At 37.3% G+C, this 21,481-nt stretch overlaps 1 protein-coding gene across 1 annotated transcript in view; it reads left to right on the forward strand.

Moving 5' to 3' along the window:
- TBCE (tubulin folding cofactor E) overlaps positions 1 to 21,481 on the forward strand; it is a 116,354-nt gene that overhangs the window by 12,568 nt on the left and 82,305 nt on the right. The window lies entirely within an intron of this gene.

The raw sequence follows: 21,481 nt of genomic DNA on the forward strand, positions 1-21,481 counted from the left end.
CATTGGGCTGAGTCCAAACAATAGAAATAAATCTATTTTATAAGTATAACATGGGTTAGGCATTGAATACAGCAGTTAACCAAAAAAAATTTTTTTGGTGGTTTTATTATCTGATACTTCTTAAATTTAATCTGAAGTATATTAGTTGTTACAAAAGAATGGTTACTCAATGCTCATCTCAGAAATAACCCTCCTTAAATGTTAAAGAATTGACTGACACCCAAATTGGTCCCCTTACCTAGTCTATAACTGATTTCTAAAGCTTAGTGAAAAATTAGGTGCACTTGTTGTGTCAGAAGCATAAGTGTATTTGTAACTTTGGTTTGGGGAAGATTGCCTTACAAAATAATTTTTTAAACTATTTCTCATATTAGGTAATAATAACTTCCATAGCCACTACAATCTGTGATCTTGGAATCATAAGACAAGTGTAAGAACTGGCTGGTAGATATTAGTAGACTTGATTCAATAGACCATGTTTCCCTTGATTTTAATCCCATTAATGTGTATGAAAAGACTGAGCTAATTAAAGTTTTCTTTATTTGGGGGTTATTTACTATTTATTCATGCAGTCTCTGTCCATGCATAATTGGTGATCATGAAACTTGTTGATCAGACATTTATTTATTGATCAAACTTTTATTTACTTTTTTCTCCCAAATTTCTCTCAGAGCATCTATTTGCATTTGTACAGCATCCGTTTCCCCTTAACATGCTGTAGTCTGACTTGTGTCCCTCTCACTCTAAAACTGAATTCTTGAGTATAAGTGCTATCTAGTAACCAAATTCAATGGCTTTTTCTCAAACTGTATTTCCCTGTCTATAACATTTTATAAGTACCAAAATTACACTATTCTGGATGTCCTACCTCTGACTGTTCCCTTCTTTATTATATTGGCCCCTCTTCTCCTATCTCCTAATTATGGAGGACCTTTCCCCAAAGTTTGGGACTTAGTTTTCTGATCCTCCTTAATTCAGACTTCATCTGATCTCACATTACTTATCACCTCTTATGAACATGTATTTATATCTCCAAGTATATTTTAGATATTTCCATTTGAGTGTCGTCATTTTCTGCAGTTTTCCCACTCATTTTCTGAATCATGAAATCACAGATTTCTAGAGTTGGAAGGGACACTAGCACTCATCCATTCCAATCCATACACCAAAGAAATCCCCACTACGACATGCCTAACAAGTGGTTGTCCAGCCTCTGCCAGAAAATCTACAAGGAAGGAGTGCTCATCACTGTTCTTCAAAGGTCATTTTTACTTTTCATCAGCTCTTCTTCTCAAGCAGTATTTGCCTCTGCAACTTCTTTCCACTGTTGCTGCTTCTGCCCTCTGGAAGCAATCAAAATAAACCCTTCAGATACTTGAGGTAGCTATTATGTCTCTTTTATCCTCTCCAGTACCGTTCTCTTCTTTGGACCAAACATCCCTAGTTCTTTCAATTGATCTTCATATGACATTAATAAGAGATCCTTCATTATCCTGGCTGACCTTTTTTTATGTACTTTCCAACTCATCAATTTCTACCTTAAACCATGACGCCTGGAACTGAACACAATCTGAGGAACCCTAGATTCTGCTCCTATGACATTTCATCTGATGGGAGCAGAATACAATGGTATTATCACCTTCCTATTCCTAGAAACTGCTTCTCTTAAGGAAGACCAGTATTAGGTTGGGTTGGTTTGGTTTTTTTTTGGTGACCATGTCACACTACTGACTCATCAAACTTGCAGTCTACTAAAAACCATCAAAAACTTGTCAATGCCTTATCCATGTCATAAAATAGATTTATTATTATTAGTAAAATTCAGCCCAATGCTCTAACCTGTCAAGATCCTATCATCCATTGTTAGCTCTCCCTCCTAGGATTGTGCCATCTACAAATTTGTTGAGCATACCGTCTATGTCTTTATCCAAGTTAAAAGTGTTAAACAGCTTAGGTCCAAATACATATCCCTTGAATATTCCACAAAAAACTTCCTGTTTCACTGAAAATGAATTAACTACACTTTGAAATCTGGCTATCCAACCAGTTATCAGTTTGTCTGACTATATTCTCATCTAATCCATAACTGTCCATCTCTACAAGAGTGGGATGAGATTACTTTACGGAAAGCTTTGCTAAAATCTCAGTAGACCATACCCACAGCATCCCCTTCATCTATATTTGATTAGTAATTTTGTCAAAAAGGGAAATGGGATTAGTTTAGCATGATCTGTACTTAAAGCCAGGTAGACTTTGTAACCACCGTCATCTCTCTAATGGAATGTGTTACAATTATCCCAAGAATTGAAGTCAACCTTACTGGTGTGTAGTTTTCAGACTCTTTCCTTTTCTTTCTCTTTCTTTCCTCCCTACTATCTTTCTCAGGACATTTGCCCTTGTCCAGACTTGTGCTACTTCTCTCATTTTTCTGTTATCTTTCAGATATCACTGACAGTGGCTCAGCAATTAAACTTGTCAAGTGTTAAGGACCCAAGCATGCAAATCATCCGGGCGGTGGTGACTTCAGTTCAACAAGGGCAGTGAAGGGTTCTTTTACTGTCTTCATACTTATCTTGGTATAAAAATTCCCTCTTAAGTCATTTTTGTCCTTTAATTTCGCATGTAAAAATCATTCTCCTTTGCAGAGAAAGCAAGAATAAAAATATTGAACAATTCACCTTTGTTATCAGTTATAATCCCATCTACCCTTAAGTAAAGGTCGCTTCTTTGATCTCCCTTTTTTTCCCAGTATAGTAAACACACACACACACACACACACACACACACACACACACACACACACACAGTTTTATTGTCCTTAGCTTCCCGCACTAGCCTCAGCTGATGCTAAGCTTTAGCAGTCCTGACACTATTTTTGCAAGACTGTCTTGTTCTTATATTAATCTTCTATTACCTGGCATTGCTTACACACTTTTAAAAAATATATTTTATTCTGAACTTAACAGGTACCAAAAAAATGAGTATTTCTATACACATAGAACACACTCATACACATAGAACAAAAAATAGATTGTCCATGAAGCTGTAAGTATGTATTAGTAAAGTTTGTTTTCCTTTTTAAGTTTAGAATAATTTCAATCTGTAGCGTTCAAAGCTACAGCTTGTCTGTGCATTTTTTCTGGTCTTCTCTCTACATTAAAAAAAATGTCTCAAGGATTACCTTTTCTTTGTTTTTTATTCTTGTCCTATCCCTCTTTCCCTTTATCCTCTCCCTCCCCTGCCCCACCAGAAGCAAAGGAGAAAAAGCCTTTATAACAAATAAGAATTATCAAACAAAACAGATTCTCACTGAGTGCTGCCCTTGGCTGAAGATGAAGAGGTCACACACCAAGACTGTTCCCAGCTGGTGTCTATTCTCCTTCCATTATGAGTTGTAATAAAGTTTTATTAATTGTTAACCCTTTGTGGAAGTGATGCTTTTCCTCTGATCTCTCCTACGCTACAGGTTACTCCATCTTCTGTATATTTCCTTTTAAAAATCTAAAATGAGCATACTGTTGTGGGAAGGGAGGGGGGAGAAAAATTTCAAACTTATGGAAGTGATTGTTGAAAACTGAAAACAAATTAATTATTAACCAAAAAATCTAAAATGAGTTCCCTATACATCTACATCAGTCTCTTTAGACAATTTTTTTTTTCCTCATTGGAGTTTTCCCCTGACATTCCCTGAGGACATGACCTATTCCATCTTTTGCCTCTCCGAGCCTTCTCCAGGGCAATGAAGGTAGTACTTAGTCTCCCTGCAAGGCTCCAATAACTGGCCGCTACTACTTGCACTAAGGCAAACCTTGTGGGACATCACGAAACAAAACAGCACCACTTGCCACCAAGATGAATCTTAAGGGAGACTTACACAGTATCTCAGTCCCACTTCACCAACTGCCTTTTGGACTTTTCTAATTGGATGCCCTAGGTAGTGTGGTGGATAGAGCACCTAAATGAGGAAGACATCTTCCTTACACTAACTAGCTGTGTGACCCTGGGCAAGACACAACCCTATTTGCCTTAGTTCCCTCATCTGTCAAATGAGCAGGAGAAGGAAATGGCAAACACTCCAGTGTCTTTGCCAAGAAAACCCCAAATGGGGTCTTGAAGAGTTAGATGTAACAAACAATTGAACAACAACCAATCAGACGCATTTCATAAGCATTTCAAACTTAACATGTCCAAAATAGAACCCATCATCTTTCCCAATAACTTCTTTCATACTTCTCTTTTACTATTGAGGGCACCAACAGCTTATCCTCCAGTGGAAGCACCTATTGTAGTTTTTCTATAAGAGTTTAGCCACTGAAAGTAGGAGAGAAATAATAGTTAGCAGGTAGACAGGTCAAATGAAGGATTTTTGAACCCCTCATCACCTCATGTTGACTACTGCAATAATCTTGTCGAATCTCACCTATGTACCTGATTCTGTTCCCTGACCCCCACCTCCCCTAACTACTAATGCTTTCTACTCCCAGAGAACCTTCCATCCACTCTGTACATGTTTTATGTCTTCCTGGTTGTTTATATATTGTCTTCCCAATTAAAATGTAAGTTCCTTGAGGGCAAGGACTTTTTTTTGCCCTTTTTTGTATCTCCAGCTCTTTGTACAATGTCTACTATATAATAAGCATTTCATAAATGATTACTAATGACTTGTCTCCCACTCTGTTTTCAGCATTTCATTCTGGAGTATCTTCTATATATAAACAAAAAAGAGGCAAAAGAAATAAATCCCCATGGAAAAGAATTGTTTTGTTGTTCATGCTTGGTTCTAGAAGAGGACCAATGACATCAAGAGGGTGATGTAATGACTTGCAAGTGAATTAGATTTTAGTGAGGCGGAGCTGTGCAAAGTCATCAGCCTCAGTCTCTCCCCCAGTAATCTGAGTCCGGACGTAGGTCAGGATGACTGGAGATGGTCCTGATACCTTTGGCCTTTTTAAGCTAGGTCTTTTCCAGGTCTCAGCCTGTCAGAGAAAACACCCATTCATCAATTAAACATTAGGAAACAGAAAAACTCCAGAGAAACAGATCTTCAACTGGAGCCCCAGAAAAGAAACACTGGAGAAGTAGTTAGAAGACCTAATAAAGGAAGTTAAGAGATAAGAGAAAGTAGAAATCTTAATGAAACACTTAAAAGACAAATGAATGGTTTAAAGTCCAAACTGATACACCTTCCCAATGACATGGACATTCCAGCAGGGACAGGAGGGGGAGACAGAAATAAAATTTTAATGACACAGCAAGATATAACAAAATAAAACAAATCATTGGAATAACACAAGAGATTTTTTTTAATTTTAATTGACCTGCAGAATAATACTTAGAGAAAGCACCTAAGAATTTTTGGCCTTCTAGGAGAAAAATGATAAAAATTAAGATCTTGAAAACAAATTTTCAGGAAAAACATAAAATTGCCTGAAAGTATTAGACCTAGAGGAGAAGTTGTCATGTGTAAAAAATAGTCGCAAGATGTTCAAGGTTTAACTTCACCAGAAACTTATGCAACATGCTATAAAGCTTCTGGAGCACAAGAAAATACTGCAAGCAGCCAAGAAGTTAGCTCACTATATCCAAGAATTCTGTTCAGAATTCCTTGGATTACTCTCCATCAATGAGAAGTGACCCCCCAAAAATCTGCAAAAAGCAAAGAAAAATAGCATACACCAATGGATAAATTTCCTACAAAACTAAACAATATCTTACAATGGGAAAAATGATTTTAAACAAATTGATTATTTCCAAATATTGCTTTTGAGAAAATCAGAGTTCAGTAGTAAAATAGAAACTTCAGAAAATTAAACTAAAATATCCATGACCTTTGATCCAGAGATAATGTTGCTAGGCATATATCCTAAAGGAGGTTAGTGATAAAAATAAATATATACACGAAAATATTTATAGCCACAGTTTTGTGGGGTTTTTTGGTAGTAGAATCAGAAATAAAGTAAATGGATGCCCATCATTTGGAGAATGGCTTAACCAGTTGTGGTATCGGGATGTAATGAATATTAACATCCTATAAGAAATTATGAACAAGAAAGGTTTGGTAGCCCACACTTGTAATCCCTGCTATCAGACACTTACTATCAGTTACTTATGTGACTCTGGGTAAGTCACTTAACTCCTGTTTGTCTCAGTTTCTTCATCTGTAAAATGGATTGAATAACACCTTCCTCCCAAGATTATTGTAAGAATAAGTGAGACAATAATTGTAAAGCATTTAACTCTGGCACAGTGTAAGTACTATATAAACATTAGCTTATTACTTTTATCATCCCCCTCCTCCTCCACACCCATCTTTACCCCCTCCTCTACCCCTTCCTCCTAATTATCATCACCCAGGAGGCTGAAGCTGGTGGATCTTGCGATCTCAAGAGTGCTGAGCTACAGTGGTCTAATCAGATTCAGTGTCCAGATAGGATTCATGTTTTGATCAGTGTGAGACCAAGCCCATAAGTGGCCCCTGCACTTCCTGCCTCAGTGAAATAGGGAGATTTAATCTGTTTTGTTTTGTTTTGATTTTTTCAACCCTAGAAATTCATTCAATACAATTTTCTTCCATTGTAGACAACAAAAGTAAAACATAACATTATCTAAAATTCTGCAAAGATAAAAAACAAAAAAATTTTCTAATCCTGATTGTACAATAAAAGGCAAGCATGCAGTTTACATCTTACAAAATTAACCTTGAAAGCTTCTCAAGGGACCACAACCTCAAAGATCTGACTCCTTGATGAGGCAATCTCCCAGGAGCTGGCACAGCAACCTGCTTACCAATTTCTGAGAGAGGATGGCACTCAGGTGTGTGTTAAAAAAAATCAAATGTGTTTTTTAAAAAAAGAATCATTTACATAAATGAATAAAATGGGGTAAAATGAAAAATATGTACTCTTTCCCAGAGTATTTTGGCCCCAAAATCAGGAGGAAAAAAAAACAAGAAAGTAGACTGACTCCAGGCTTAACTCTAATAGGAGCTAACGTGGACATGGAGGGAATAGCTTCATAATTCTGAGCTCATGTCCTCTTTTCTTAGAGAGTCAGACTGACCAATAAGCAAACATTAGAGCACCATACTTGTCAAAGTATTTCGAAGGAAATGTAAAAAAAAAATGCAGATTTGGGGTAGGCAAGCTTTAACATCCTAATCATTTCCTTGCCTGGTCTGGCTCTGCTTGTTTCCAGATTTTCTCACAAGTTGGTAAGAGCTGAGCTTTCTGTGGAGAGCCTTATTACATTTTTACAGCCAAAATTGAGAAATATCTTAATGTGCTGTCTAGAAGCCTTCAGGAGCAACTTTGCTAGTGAGTGCTTGGTTCCTTTTTCTCCTCCAGTACAAATGTTGCAGTATTGTTTGTGTAACCCCAGTATTAAAGCCCATTGGCATGATATTCTCTGCTTTGTTCAATATGATTTGTTTCTAATTTAAGATAGCAACTTTTTTATTGGGAAAAATTGAAGTTGGAGTGGTTGTGGGATACAGGAAATCAGGACTTTCTAGCCATGCTCTGAGGTGATCGATGCCACCTGGGACAAACTGCCTGGATGGGGTCCCTGGGACAGCAGGCCAATACTGGAATGGCTTTTATTTCCTGACCATTCATCTGGTCTCCATCTATAAGTTTCAATGCCTTTTTAGCTTCACCTGGGTTTTCAAACTCCACACAGACCCTTCCAAAAGGTGAGGTGCATCCTTTCCACAGGCATATCACTCATTTAAATTTTCCCACAGGTGGAAAACATTTCCATAATGTGATCCTTAGTTATATTTCTAGGAAGGCTTCTAGTAGTACTTGTGTGGGTTTTGGTGAAGGACTTTGTGATCCTTAGTTATATTTCTAGGAAGGCTTCTAGTAGTACTTGTGTGGGTTTTGGTGAAGGACTTTGTCTCTTCTATTCCTTCTCATCCCTTTGAAGAGTGGAATGTGAATTGATGCCTATTGTCCTATCTACTCAGGAGGGATTTGGAGATCCAGAGGAACTGTTGGAGTAGGAGATATTAGACAAATAAACACATGGGAGACACTGGAGTGGGAACAGGAGCTGTTCTAGCAGGTTCACTTTTGATCAGGGCAGACAGGATTGGAAATATAATAAGGGGTTAAATAAGCTTATTTTATTCTAGTCTAGTCTTTTCAAAAGGATTGCTGATAATGGAAGCACCAACTCCTACAGTTTCCCTATAACTCTTCTTGCAGGGGTGGGAGAGAATATAGTAGGAGCTACAACTCCTACAGGTCCCCTAAACCTCAATGGGGGCTGGTTGAGGCAAGCACACATAGACAAATCCCCTCAAGCCTTGATGAGGGCTGATCAAGGCAAGCACAGCATTCCAGCTTGTGCATTCAGATTCCCCACTTACTGATCAGTGCCTATTTGATTTATAGGGCAACAGACAATTTGCCATCAATAGCCTCACAAGTTTACGTTAACTCATCGTTATATCTCACTGTGTAGTCACAGTGTACAGTGCTCCTTTTTATATACTTTCATTTGATGATATCAACTCAAAAGTTCATATTATTTATCATTACATAACACTGCATAAGCAAGGTGGAAATGTTAACAAACCATGAGCCTGGGAACTAGAGATTGCTATGGTCATGGATTCTGGGAGCTAGTATCTTAAAAAGAATAACAAAAATCCACCTTTCACATAAAAAAATCCACATTGCACACAGAAGCTTCAGGAGGTGTTAGAGCTTCCTGAATGGCATGATGCTGTAGAAGAGTTAGACCCACTGCTAGGACTAGAGATAGTGCTGGAGGTGCTACCATGGCTGGATGCATTGTGCCTCTCATAAAAGCTTTACCTCTATCATGGTCTTTTTCATTTGATTCTCTGGTGGCCCCTTTATCTTTAGATCAGTTTTTTCTTGTCATCAGTTCTCTGTTGCTGTTTGGTGAGAGAAGGAGCCCTAGTGCTGGATTTTAAAAATTATTTTCTTTGACTCTTTTTTTCATTCCTGTTATATTCATTTTCCCCCCTTCTGAGGTGTTTCAAAGTTCTGATTCTGATAATTGATTCATAATCAATTGCAATTTACTACAAAGAACATCATGTTCCCAAGTCTACTGCCCCTGCAGTCCACTCTTCCTCCTCATTTTTCAGCCTGGGAGACATAGTCTTTGAAAAAGAAAGAAAAAAGTACAAACACAATGAAACATAAAAAGATTTACATAAAAGGATGCAAATGAAGTGACCACAACCAGGAAAACAAAATACAAGATACCTTTAACAATGTAAATGAAAAAACCATTCCCAATATCAACATAATAAAAAAATGAATGCTTAGCTCCAAAAAAGTCATATGACAAGGCACTTCCCTCCAGTTCTTTGCAGAAGGAAAAGACTATGATTGTGAAAATGCAAGCAATGTCAGATTTTTTTCGTTGTGGAGTTAATTTTACTGAAATTTTGTTTAATTCTTGCTTATAAAGGATATTATGGTTGGGGTTAAGATACTTTGGGAAATATAGGTCATGTAAAATGAAAAGATGTTGTTAAAATGTTATTTAAAATATACAAATAAGAGAACAAGCGTATTCAGAAGGGAACATAGACAAGTAGGACAATGTTGAAAATATGATATGAAATGTAATCCATCCTTTAAAAAAACAAAATTTATCTAATGGAGTTTTAGAGTGTCAAATGATGCTCTTTTCAGGTTGTTAATGTTTGTCAGCTTCACAATAGTATACCCATCAATTGGGGAATGAACAAATGAACAAATTATAGGTATACCAATGTATGGAATATTATTGTGCTTGTAAGAAATGAGAAAAGGAATGAATTAGAGAAATAGATAAGCAATGGTGTATTTATTAAGCACTTTGATGTGCCAAGCATTGAGTCTGAAGATACAGATACTAGAAAGCAAAACAGCCCCTGCCCTGAAGGAGCCTACATTCTACTTGGAAAGACAACACATACGAGAAACAAGAAAGTGGGGAGAGACCACTCAGTATGATGTGAAGATAACAAGGAAATAGTGTAGATAACCTCATTCCAGGCAAATTAAGGCGAAAACTCACCCATCAAGAGTCTAGGATGATAACGAGGCAGAGTCCAAGGTTCCTGTGAGGAGGATGTAGGAAAGATGGTCAAAGGAGAGACATTATGCTTTGGAGACTGGGAAGGCTTTAGTAAGAAAAAGGAGGATCATCCATTATGAACTGCCTCTTTCTAATTCTACATCTCAAATCCCTTTGGCTTCATCTTCCTTTCTACTCCATCTTCTTTTCAACTCCTTTGTTTAAGTCTTGAGGAAGAAATAGCTTTCTTTCTTGCCCAAACCAACCACTTTAATTCTACTGATTTCCATTTTCTCTCTTTCCTCCAGAGCTACCCCATGTATCATCCTGCCTCTTTCTGTTTTTCAGTCTTTCTCCTGGAAAACATGCCCTATGTCCTACTTGACATTATAATCCCCTCAAGTTTTTGAAATACATTTTTTCATTCCTTTTTATAGCCAAACTACTAGAAAAAAGATGTGTCCTTTCCTTGCCTCCTTCTTAATCCTATGCTATCAGGCTTCCTGTTCTTTCCAAGGCCACAATGATCTCTTTACTGCTAAATTAGTTGCCTTTTATTGGTCTTTAGTATTATAGCCTGTGCATAACATTTGACACATTAACCTAGATACTCCTAGATACTCTCTTCCCCTGGTTCTTTCCTTCTACCCGTCTAGCTGGTCCTTCTTTGCTGAATCATAAGGTATGTCTTGTGACCTAAACTATCTCAGTATACCTTAAAGCTCTGTTCTGGGCCTCTCTACATGCTCCTTTTATATACTTTCATTTGATGACATCAAATTTCATAGGTTCAATGATTATTTCTATACCATTAAGAGTGTGAGCTCCTTGAGAGTGAGAACTATCTTTTACCTGTTTATATATACACAGCACTTAGGCACAGTACTTGACACACAGTAAGAAGTACTTAATAAATATATATTGATTTGTTGACTCCAATAATTCAGATTTATCTATATCTCTTTCTACATATATCCAGCCCTATTTTCTCCTGAGCTCCAGTCCTGTAACAATAACTGCTTATGGATATTCTAACTGGATGTCCAAGAAGCATCTCAAAAATTGCCACATCCAAAACTGAATTCATCTTTCTCTTGAAACTCATCCCTTTCCTTAATATCTCTATTTATTTTGAGGACAACCATAATCCTCCTAGTTATCAAGGTTTGCAACTTAGACACCCCTTACTTATAATTCTTCCTTCCTCCCATATCTAATCAGTTGCCACATAGTTTTGTTTTTATTCCTATATCAGTCCCTTTTTTCTCCACTCACAGTAATCACCAAATGTCAGACTCTTATCACTTGAACTATTGTAATAACCTGCTAATTGATCTCTCCCCTTTCCAACCTCTCTAGCTGCCAGTGTTCTTCCTAAAGCAAACATCAAGTAATAAATATTATTATTATTAATAGCTAATATTTGTAAAGTACTTTAAAGTTTGCAAAGTGTTTTATATATATTTGAGTACCTGGCACTGTACCAGGCATTGTAAATATAAAGGAAAAAATGAAATAGTCCCTGCCACCAAGGCACATGCTCCTTTATCAGAGCAGGATGCCAACGTGAACATAAATATATACAGAATTATAGGTTTGTGTATAGAGTACGAGCAGGTATATCTGTTTCAATTTTTTAAAATTTTGTGCTTTATTTAACATTTTTTCATTTTTAAGTAAAGTTTAGTTGTTAGTTTAAAAAATAATTTTATTCCTAATTTCTTTAATCTGCCTGAAGAATAAAAATTAAAGTTCTTATTCAATAAATATTCCCTTTAAACAAAGTAAAAAATAAAATTCCTTGGACACATACTTTAACAAAATATGCTATTTGTGTCCATGTACAGTATATACGCAAAATAAATAAAAAGTAGTTTGGAAAAGAGAACACTAGAAGCCGGAGGAAACAGGAAAGGCCTCGCATAGAAGGTAGTGCTTGAGCTACCTTAAAGGAAATAGGTGACAATATTTCCTCCACCACAGAAATCGAAAGGAATTCAAAGGCATGCATGAAATACAAGAAACTTAAAACATTTACATAGACCATTTCATGCATTCTATCCCCACTGAAGGTAAAGAAAGACTATTTGTGGGATTACTCAACATGTATTATCTATTTATGTTAGTCTGGCAACGTCCAAACAACTTACAGCAAGGTGCCAATCTTCTGGCTGCCCTTGGTTTGACATTAGTTATCCAGCTGCAGAGTGATTAGCAATATTTTCCCCAAAAAATGTATGTTTAAGTAAATCCACCTTAGGGTTAATACATTTGACCCTGGGACTCAAAAACTCCTGAAAACTGAAAAGTTGATTATTGAAGACTGTTAGTTACTAAAATGCGTTCAGATTTTGGTGGAAGAATGGAGAATAGATTAGAATAAGGAGAGACAGGGTGTAGCTCACACACTCTTGGCTCTCTCTTCCAAAATCAGATTGGCTACCTCTTCCCCTCAGGGTGCTTCAGGAACTTGTGGGGTGTTTCTTTTCTCTGCTTCCAATTAGTTTTAACCTCCCACCAGCTGTTTTCCCCCTGGACTAGCACTCCAGTTCCATTCAATTTTTTTCCCAAAGGGATATTTTATTTTACCTTTGCTTCAAATTTATAGTAAGACTATTTTCCCCAACACTTTTGTGGGCCTATTTTCATTCTCACTACTTTGGTATATGGAGGGGAGGGAGAAGGCTCAACTAAGCTTAGTTCCTATATAAGCACTGGTACCACTAAGTTCATGACCACATGCAGCATTACTGTCCGATGAGTCCTCTTCTCAAATACTGTTGGGCTGGGATTCTAGAGGTCACTCTTAAAGGTTACTCCTTGGTGCATGGGATAGAAATGCAGTACTGGTTCTGGAAGCTAGACTCTGGGACAACAAAGCAATCATGAACCGTTCAAAACTCATAAAATCATGAGGCTCTACTCCCTTCATCTCGAACAGAAAAAAACAAATGGAATGGTCAGTGACGTAAGCCTTTTCATAGGGTTATGTAGCCTCAGGCAGGAAAAGGCCCCATGGCCTCTTTCTTTATGGCATCATCTTTTCAGACACCATGAGCAAAGGAATAAGCACATGAGGTCAAGAGAAAAGTGGCTGAAGCCAACAGGGAGAGAACATCTGGGTATGAGCCATAGTCTCTCCAAGGCACTTTACATGTCATCATGACTGTCTCCAAAGTAAGTTTCCCAGCTTCTCCTGGGAGATTGTATTAGCCAAGCAAACTGATGGAATCTGTGCATATGTCAGACCCCAGTTACATCTTACAATCTGACTTGTAAAGCCAGCTGAAAATGCACTTTCCAAAGTTATCAATGATTTCTTAATAACAAAATCCAACATTCTTCCCCCCTTCTTTCTCATTTTCCATTAACTCTCCATACTCCTTCCACTTTAGTCTTGGCTTGTAGCCTTTTCAAACTGAAGAACTTAACCATCAGTATGGTAGTTGACCTTGATGCTGTGTTCATCCTCATTGAAAGCATTTGACAACATGGCAGAAAACATCTTGCTAAAGAGCATGGGAGAAAGCACACAGCCCTTTTCTGCCCAATTGGTGACTGGGAAGCACAAGAACATTGTCCGCTATCCAGAACCTAGTCAAGCATGCCATCATGAAATTGACATACAATACTGGTGAACTTCTCTGGGCAACCAAAGTTTAACATAATTTTCCATAAGCCCTCACGACAAACAGAATCAAAGGCCTTGGTCAGATCTACAAATGTTTGTACAGACTTCTGTTCTGCTTCTGGCATTTCTCCTGGAGGTGTTGGGCATCAAACACCATGTTGACTATTCCATCTTCCATGTGAAAGATTAACCTATTAAGGAGGACTCTAGCAAGAATCTTGCCAGCAATGAGTAAGAGAGAGACTCCTCCCTGCCCCCGTGATTGTTGCAGGACAGTCTGTTTCCTTTACCTTTATAGAGATGGACAATGGAGGCATCCTTGAGGATGATCTCTTCTTGCCAAACATTTAGTAACCACTTGTTGAAGGTAGTTGTAGTTAATTAACAGAATTAGGCTAGAGTTTGGTAACTTCTGCCATATATATTAAGGTGATGTTCTTCTGGGCCATTTGAGATCTCAGTCTCTGGTTTTCCTTTATTTGCTGCTAATTCTGCAGCAAATAAATACTAAATAGCAATTGTTTCTCTTTTACCCAGGAATCCTGAGGGTCTTCTCCTCCCAGTTTGGGTTTTTTTTTTTTTTATTAAATGGGCCATCCCTTGAGCAACTACTTAAAGAAGCCTATTCATTGAATGGGTGTATCTCACTCAAAGTGAGAATGCTATAAGACCTTAGCCTGAAAAGGCCAGAGTCTCACACTGCATCCTGGGCCATCTCCAGCCATCCAGATGAATATCAGGTCACTGGATCCAAATGGCATAGGGGATAAAGTGAGGTTGGTGACTTTGCACAGCCCTCCCTCACTCAAATCAAAATCAACTGCAAGTCATGTTGTCATCTTCATGTCATGGTCCTCTTCGAGAATGAAGGACAAACATAAACTCTTTATAATACTTTGATGCTGGCAATCATCCCTTTCTCCTAGATGCCATCTCTTCTGGAGTTTTTGTGATTTTACTCTTCTGGTTTTCCACCTACTTCTCTGATAAATAATCATTTACCTGCTTATCCTCCTTGATCCACTCTTTAATCAACTTCAAAGGGTTTAATTATCACCTTTATGTAGATGTCTCCCAGATGTACATTATCTAGCCTTGATCTCTGTTCAGTACCACATAATAAACTGCCTGCTGGACAGCTCCCTGCATATGTTATAGGCATCTCAAATACAATACATCAATATGTCAACATATCAAAGTGAAGTTCATTATTTCCTCTGTGCTTTCATCCTTCTTTCAACTCTTCCAAACTTCCCTATTTCCTGTCAAGTAGCTTTGCAGACTTAGAACTTATAGGAGCTTAATAAATGTTTGTTGATTAACTGGTCCATAACTCCCTCATGCTATATACAATCATTTGTAAAATTATATAGGTTTTACTTTCATAGAATCTCTTCCATTAATCCTCTTCTTTACATAGCAACCATCCTAGCTCAGATTCTCATTACTTCTCATCTCTCAATAGTGTCTAAACTCTTTTGATCACTAAAGTTTTTTGGATACAAACTCAAATACATGCATATTTGTTTATTCATGAGTCAGATGCATGTACTACTGTACATATTGAACATGTACAATAAAATAATATAGAAATATATAAAACATAGACATATATACCATATACATATAACATATAAAATACAAAATGAATTATTTTTAAAAATAGTTAATATTTTAAAGAAAGCAATCTGATTAAGTGTTTCATTTTTTAAATATCTAAGTTTAATATTTGTGATATAGCAATTCAAAGGTCTGGTTTTAAGTTCAGTTTATATTGATCATTGATTTTAATGGCTGTGATATCTGAAAAAGATACCTCACAAATATAGATAGATCTAAATGGAAGAAGTATATTATTGGCTGCTCATTTTTCAATCCCACTTCCAGTTATGCAAACTTTTTGTTGAAATTCAATTAGTAAATTTCTATTTCCACTGATGTCAATAAGTCATTCTTGTAAACTAATTGAAAGGTGTTGAATTTTTTATATTTTTAACAAATAGGTTCAAACACCATTGAAAATCTTCATTTGGAAGATTTTTAAATAGGTCAAAAAATCTATTTCCAAACATTTTAAGTGTGCAGGTATGAGAATTTTTATAGATCATATATATCAGTTTGTAAATAAAATTACATGACACTAATTTTCAAGGTGTTTCCTCTACTACATGTTTCTTTTGAGAAGCAGTTACTTGCACATTTGTCAAAAATCTTAACCTTTAAGGGACAGACTAAGTGGTGTGTGTGTGTGTGTGTGTGTGTGTGTGTGTGTGTGTGTGTGTGTGTGTGTGTGTGTGTGTGTGTGTAACATCTGCTAGTTACTGCAGCATACTACTGAAAATTTCTTGTCAGCAGAGAAGTTAAGCAAATATAGAACATTTGCATTTTTGTATAAGAAAGATGTGTAATTCATCTTTAAATTTGGCAGCTCTTGATGCACTTTGCAGCGAGGTAACCAGTGAACTTCTTTGTGGTACCAAAGATGTTCATGGTCGTTCTTCATCTCATTATTAATTTTCAATTACTTAAAGATCTTATCTTCTATTTGTTATTTCTTCTCTCTAGGTTGCAGATTCCCTCAGGGCAGGGACTATTTCACTTTTATCTTTGTAATCTTAGCATGGTACCTGACGCATGATAGGTGCTTAATAAATGCTTGTTTGATTGTTTTTATAAAATTAAGCACATTGATGACATCTTGTAGCACTTTGTGAGCTTTTGGCTCTAGATTCTTTGCTGAAATGGTATATGAATGATATGCTATATGAGTTTCACTTATGATGTTATCTCTTTAATCTCACTCCAGAATTTTTTTTTTAATTTCAGTCAAAGAAAATCCTCTATCAGTGGCTACACTTAGTTGTTGTTTTAAGGCAGCTGTTGGCACAGTGGACAGAGAATTGGGTTTGGTGTTAGAAAGATCTGAATTAAAATCTGACTTCAGACACTTATTAGCTGTGTGACCCTGGGCAAATCATTTAATGTTTGTTTGCCTCAGTTTCCTCAACTGTGAATGAGAATAATAGCACCTACCTCATAGGGTTGTTGTGAGGATATAATGAGGTAATATTTGTAAAAATGCTTGGGCAAATTCTATTCCATCTTCTGCTCTCTCCCTCAGCCCCCAATCTTCTGTTAAATTATTTTTATGTTATAGAGAAATCACTACATTTTTAAGGGATAATAGGGCCCTTGCCAAAGTCTCCTTGTTTATAAATTGTATTAGATCTTGGGGGGTGGGCGGTGGAGAGCACTCAGCATAGTGTCTGGACCATAGTATGTAAATATGTAATATAATTTTCCTTTTTAAAAACAATGTTTATTTGTTTTTATTTTGAGTCAATCAATCACCTATCTGTCAGGAGGTGAATAGCACGCTTCATCATTAGTCCTCTAGAACAAACCATGGGTGGGTCCTTGTGTTGATTGCTTTTTCCCACCTACTCTTTATAAAGAAGAGACTAGTGAGAGAGGTTACTCAGGACTCTAGGTTTGAAACAATCAGTTTTTGCTCTCCTGCCCCTCTTCTCTTTTCCTGCTCAGAGCTCAGTCATAGATATGTTATCCTTTCTTTCTTTTTAAACCCCTCCTCTCAACCTTCCATGCTTAGAGTTTGTTTTGTTTCGGCCTAATCCCTTTCACTCTTCTCCCTCTTATCTCCCCTTCTCCCCTTTTCCTCATTCCCTCCAGTTTCCCAGATGAAATGTATTTCTGCATCTAACTGTGTTCCTGTAACAAGGTATGTGCTTAATAAATATTGATTTATTGGTCATGTGTATTCTTGCCTCCTTTGATTGGTTCAGAGGAAAATGAGGTTCAAGTGTTTCTCACTCCCCGCACTCTTTCCTTTTTTGTATAGTCTCCTATTCATGCACACAAATTATAATTTCTCATACCCTTTCTTCCTAGTGTATCCCTTGCCCCTTCCCTTTTCTTCTTTTAAGGTCATAAAAACATAAAAAACTACTCCCAGACCCTCTTATTAAATTCCCTCTATGATCCCCCATGATGACAGGGATCAGAGGGGACTAAGCTCCTGAGGAAGAGGGAGCTAGGAGGATTGTGAACTGAATCAGGCGCCTCATCAACACAGCACTCGTGTCTCTGTCTAATCTACTTTCCACTCCTCTGACTGGCTCAATTCTAAATTTTCTTTTCTAATCAGCAAAAACCTGCCTTTTTCTCTTCTAACCTCAAAAATTGAAAAATAAAAATAAAAACCTCTTTTACAATTGGGGAAGCTAGGTGGCACAGTGGATAGAGAGCCAGGCTTGGAATCAGGAAAACCTGAGTTGAAATCCAGCCTCAGACACTTACTGCCTATGTGGCCCTGGGGAGGTCATTTAACCCTGTCTGCCTCCGATTCCACATCTGTAAAATGAGCTAGAAAAGGAAATGGCAAACCACACCAGTATCTTTGTCAAGAAAACCCTAAATGGGGTCATGAAGAGTCAGGCAAGGCTGAAATGACTAAACAACAACAATGACCTAAACATGTATAAGTAGAGCAAAACAAATTTTCTTATTTAAAAAAATATAATCGACGCAACTCTGAGTCTTTTCACCTCTATCGGGAGGTGGACAGCATGTTTCATCATTAGTCCTCTAGAATCAAGTTGGTTGTTACACTTATTAAAATTTCTAACTCTTTCAAGGTTGTTTGTCTTTATAATATTGTCATTATGTGTAGATTATTTTCCTGGTTCTATTCATTTCACTCTGCATCAGTTCACAAGTCTTTTCAGAATTCTCTAAAACTATTCCCTTTATCATTTTTTACAGCACAATAGTATTCTAATACATTTATATACCATAATTTGTTCAGCCATTTCCTCACTGATGGGCATTCTCATCAGTTTCCAATTTTTTTCCCACCGTAAAAAAGCTAAAACTACTTCTACATATAATTATTTAGAATTTGTCTTAAAACTAGTCCCTCCCTTAATTCACCTTCCCCCTAATTTCCCCTTCTTCCTTCTCCTCTTTCCCTCATTTCCCAGTTGAGTAAAATAGCACCCAATTCTGTGTGTGCATATTTTTGCCTCATTTGACCATTTCAGAAGAAAGTAAGGTCTGTGTTGGCTGTTCCCCCAACCCTTTCATCCTTGTTTGTATAAACTTTTACTTAGATCTCTCAATTATGTGAGATAAGTTTCCCTAATTTTTTATCTCCCTTTCCTACATTAGTGTATTCATCTTCCCCTCCCTTTCCATTCTTCTTTTAAGATCATCAAGACATTACAAAATCAATTCCAGACCTTCTGTCTAATTACACTCCCTTTATGACCCCTAATGATGACAAGGCTCTGAGGGGACACACGGATTATCTTCCCATGTTATAATGAAAACAGTTTGTGTTTAACCTCTTCTGATTGTTCACTCATGTTTACCTCTTCATGTTCTCTTGACTACTGTCAGTGTTTTCACTTCAAAAATTTTACACAGCTTTCATCTTTTCAACAGGAATTTTTGAAAGTCTTCTATTGCATTAAAGATCCATTTCTTGTCCCATCCCCACCCCTATAGAATTATACTCAGTTTTGCTGGGTAAGTTATTCTTGGTTATAAGTATATACCTTTTGCCTTCTGGAATACCATATTCCAAGGCCCCTAGCTCAACTGTGAAAGCAGCAGAAGTACTTATGAGGACAGAAGCTTGGGCCAGACATTCCCCTCAAAAGTGTTCAGAGCTCAGCACTAACAAAGTCCAATATTAAGAACTAGGCTGGAAGAAAGAGCAGATAGAAAAAGGATCCCACCATAAAGACCTATGATAGAAACAGGGAAGCTCAAGACATAGAAGAAGAGAATGACTTGAAAATATCTACAAGCAAAGTCTCAAAGAAAAAAAAATGCAGCTTGGCCACAAGTCCAACAACAATTCCCTAGAAGAATTAAAGTAAAAGTTAAAAAAGAGCTAAAAAGCTAAATGAGAATAGTAGAATTATAAACAGAAAAAGATATGAGTTAAGGATGAAAGATATGAAAAGAGAATTAACATTTTGGAAAAAGATAAAATTACACAGAAGAATATAATTCCTTGAAAATTAGAATTGAGCAAATGGAAGTTAATGATTCCATGAGACATCAAAAAATAATAAAAAACAAGTTAAAGGTCTGAAAAAAGAAAATGCAAAATATCTCACAGAATCAAATTCTTCCTTCAGGATTTAAAGACCTTCCCAGCTTGTCCCCTTCCCCACCTTTCTAGTCTTCTTACACCTCCATTCACTCCACACACCCTACAATCCAGACAAGTGGCTCACTTCATCTACTTCTTACACCACACAAACTCTCATATACCTCACCAACCATGACACTAGCATCTGTGCTGAATCTTCTGATAGAGGCACTGTATTTCCCAGCTTAGAAACTTCTCACTCACTGGCTGTCCTCCATGTTTGGAACTCTGTCCTTCCTCATCTCCACCTCCTAGTTTCCCTGGCTTCCTTCAAATCACAACTGAAGTCCTGCCTTTCACCAGAAACCTTTTCAGATGGCCCTTTGTTCTAGTGCCTTCCCTCTAATACTATTTCCAACCTATCCCGTACACTTCTTGTTCGTATATAGTTATTGGCATGTTGTCTCCTCCATTAGGTGGTAAGTTTCTTGAAAGCAGGGACTATCTTTGGCCATTCTTTGTATCCCCAGCACTTAGTACAATGTCTGGTACATAGTAGTTTTTAATAAATGCTAGCTGATCTCTGGCTTCCTCTATGACATTAAAAATCACACCTTTTCCAGAAGGCATTTCCTGGTTCCCTCCACCCCACATCCAGCAGCTGCTTAGTGCATAAAGCTCAGTGAAGGATGGATTGGAGTGTAGAGAGAGTTAAGGCAAGTAGACCAGTTGGAAGGCTTGGGCCATAATCCAGGTGAGAGGAGATGAGAATCAGGAGTTGGGTAGGGGTGGAGAAAGAGGAACCAAAGAAGACTTATAGGAGAAATATGGTGAAGACAGGGACAATGAGATCTGTGAACGTGAATCCTGCCTCTGTATCTATCTTGTATTTATCTGCATGTTATCATCCCCTTTGGAATGTGAGGGGCAGGAAGCATGTTTTTGTCTTCCTTTAGTACAGTGCCTGGCAGATAATAAGCACTTAATAAATGCTTGTACTGGGACTCTTGGAGGCTAGGGATGCTTTTCTTTTGTCTGATTCCCCAGAATTTCGCATACTTCATGGCACATGCTTAAGAAACACTTGTCTGAACTGAATTGTCCACCCTCTCCAAGCTTTCTTGTATTTAAATACTTTGCATATGTATGCATATTTGCATGTTTGTGTGTATGTATATGCATTTATATATATGTATATACGTATGTATTCACTTTTATGTTGAACATATTTTTACACGTACTAATGTATTAGTGCCATTAATCAGTGCACTAAACTCGTTTCATTCTCTTTCCATGTAACCCCAGCTCCTAAGGGTAGAGCTCCTGGCATACAGTAGACGTTTAATAAATGCACGTTGATAGTACTGTAAAGATAATCAGCCCCTAAGGGTGGAGCTCCTGGCATACAGTAGACGTTTAATAAATGCACGTTGATAGTACTGTAAAGATAATCAGCCCCTAAGGGTGGAGCTCCTGGCATACAGTAGACGTTTAATAAATGCACGTTGATAGTACTGTAAAGGAAGACTTAGCTACACGGATCAATACAAAGACCCACAATTCCCACGGACCTCTAGATGAACCCGCCCGCCTTTAGAAGCAGTTTGCTTTTCTTTCGAGACAGCTAACGTGGAAATGTTTCGCAGGATCTCCCAATTACAACGGTTATGAAACTGCCTGCCATC

The sequence above is a fragment of the Notamacropus eugenii genome, chromosome 2 (assembly GCF_028372415.1).
Source record: "Notamacropus eugenii isolate mMacEug1 chromosome 2, mMacEug1.pri_v2, whole genome shotgun sequence".
NCBI classification, from domain to species: Eukaryota; Metazoa; Chordata; class Mammalia; order Diprotodontia; family Macropodidae; genus Notamacropus; species Notamacropus eugenii.